Consider the following 2,299-nt stretch of genomic DNA (forward strand, 5'->3'; position numbering starts at 1 on the left):
TTTTTTTTTTTTTTTTTTTTTTTTTTTTTTTTTTTTTTTTTCCCTTTGCTTATTACAGGATTTTTCATCCTTGGCCAGTCTTAACACCTTCAATAAAGATAGAACTCGGATCCTCCTCCACACGCACCGGGTCCTGCCACACTGTGTGACCAGGGGGGCTCTGGTAGGAGCTCTCAGCGCTCCATCCCACATTCAGGCTCTCAGTGTCGTTCAGCTGCAGTTAGAGCATCCTCCCCACTTTATTTATTTATTTATTTATTTATTTATTTATTTATTGGGGGGGGGAGGCGGGGGCGAGAAGACAGGGAAGCATGACAGTCATCATAACTTACTGAAAAGATTTATACATGAATATTAGAAAGCCAATGGAGTTCGCTGATTTCCTTTTGTCTTCTCTATAACTTCGCGTTACAGCGCTACAGCGTTATCTTGACAGGCTCTGAGCTGGTGGTACTGAGTCTGGAAAGCTTTCGTGCACTTCATTTCATTTTTGAATTGCACTTTTTTTTTTTCTTTTTCATTTTAAGGCTTTCTTCTGCTTTGGAAGAAACATGTTCTGACATGCTGGAGTTTGTTGGTGGTAAATATTTCCTTTGACTACAAAGTGCATTTGTGAAAAAGACTTTTTTTTTTTTTTTTTTTTCCCCGTGGAAATATGTTGCTTGCTCCTTTCTCTGCTGTTATTAATAACCTGTAAACGAGATGAATCCGAGGGTCTGAGTAAATAGCACTTTCAGATATGTACTTTTAGCCACATCAAGCTGAGGAATGTGCAGCAGCTCTGTATACGCTCATGTGAGAGGTTTCCCTACGCCGCATGTGACAATTTCCACACCAGACTTGGTGACAAAGTAGGGACGGCAGGTGAGTCCCCATGAGATCTGCTTTGCCGAGAGTATTTTTTCCAGTCCCTAACCACAAAGGAGCAGTACTCAGCTCTCCAACTGCTCCCCAGAGTTGGCGGTTGTGATTTGTTTCAATTGAAAATCATCGAGAATCGAAAATGACACTTAATAAAACGTCCCCAGCCACGCGGCCGCCTGTGCTGCGGTTGTTCGCCAGTACCCGCACCTCCATGCGCTGAGGTCCCGGTGCCCGTGCGACAGAAGGCGCTGCAAAGGGTTAAGTCGCCGGCTTGCTTGCTAGGCAAAGTTTGAGGAAGAATATGTCTGAGGCAGGGCACGCCGCAGCCTTGCGCTTGAAATCTGTCACCCTCACTTAGGAGCTCAGCATCACTGGTTGTCACCGGTGAATAATGATCACACGGCGATAAGATCGCTCGGTGGCGTTGCGCCGGAGCCGCCGGGGGAAAGAGAAGAAAGGAAATTACGAGGCATTTAACTGCTGCAGCGGGGTGTTCCTCGGAGTCATCGGTGGGTGTCAGGGTCAAGTGACCTGCTGGATAGCTGCTTGGAAAGTAAATTTCCTTCCTCCTTTCCTTGAGAGAAACCTTGGGTGATGGTGATCATTGGCAGCTATGGAAAGCAGAGACCTTGGTGGTGATCCTTAAAACAATACCATGCCGGAGCCCAGCTGTTCTGCCACTTTCTCCCCTTTCAACCTGCCGGATCCGGTGGGCTTTGGGTGATCGACCGAGGAGGAGCCACCTCCGCGGGAGCAGGTAAAGGCTCGCTGAGTCTCTGTGGATTGACAGGGTCTTGCTTTGACCAAAGTGTGCCCTGAATACCTTTCTTTCCCTAACATGAAGCGGGGGCTGGATGAGGGGCAGAGGCAGGGAGGGAGACAGGCGCAATTCCGCCGAACCTCTCGGAGCCCGTGGGGCAGAAGTTTTTCTTATTTCCACTTTCCTCCGTGACCGGGGGGAACAGGGGGGTAGAAATGCCCGTGGTCAACAAAGGTCTGCTTTGCCTTACGTTTTATGGACAGGTTGATAATATCGGGGACGCGGAGAAGGGACGGGTGGAGATAGGATGATGAAGACTTAAAGGAAATTTTCAGGAGTAAATGCACCGGCTTTCCATCAGCTTCAGGAAAGAGCTATAAATCATGTGTAAATAAGTGCTTTGAAAAGTATGTAGAGCTTTAATAACAATAATAATAATTTTTAAAAAAAATGGTCTTGGAAAAGTCAAAAAGGACCCAGAACAACCTTGAAAAATGTTTTTCATTCAGCTTTGGACCCTACGGGGCTTCTGCTCCTTTCATCCCTCGGGACCATCTGGGAGCTGCAAGCAAAGATTCGAACTGAGTGCAGCCCTGGCTCTTTGACGGGAGCAGCAGAAGCTGGCCCCGCGGCTCTGCACCGCTCCAGACCCGCTTTCCCCGAGCAGCCCAGCCC

General features: G+C 47.9%; 1 long non-coding RNA gene across 1 annotated transcript; it reads left to right on the plus strand.

The window, feature by feature from the left end:
* The first annotated feature begins 653 nt into the window (after positions 1-653).
* On the plus strand, positions 654-2,050 carry LOC118167301. Its single transcript, XR_004751089.1, has 2 exons — positions 654-1,621; positions 1,888-2,050. It is a non-coding gene; the product is annotated as an uncharacterized LOC118167301 (long non-coding RNA).
* The last annotated feature ends 249 nt before the right edge of the window (positions 2,051-2,299 follow it).

Source organism: Oxyura jamaicensis, chromosome 5 (assembly GCF_011077185.1).
Source record: "Oxyura jamaicensis isolate SHBP4307 breed ruddy duck chromosome 5, BPBGC_Ojam_1.0, whole genome shotgun sequence".
Classification (NCBI taxonomy): domain Eukaryota; kingdom Metazoa; phylum Chordata; class Aves; order Anseriformes; family Anatidae; genus Oxyura; species Oxyura jamaicensis.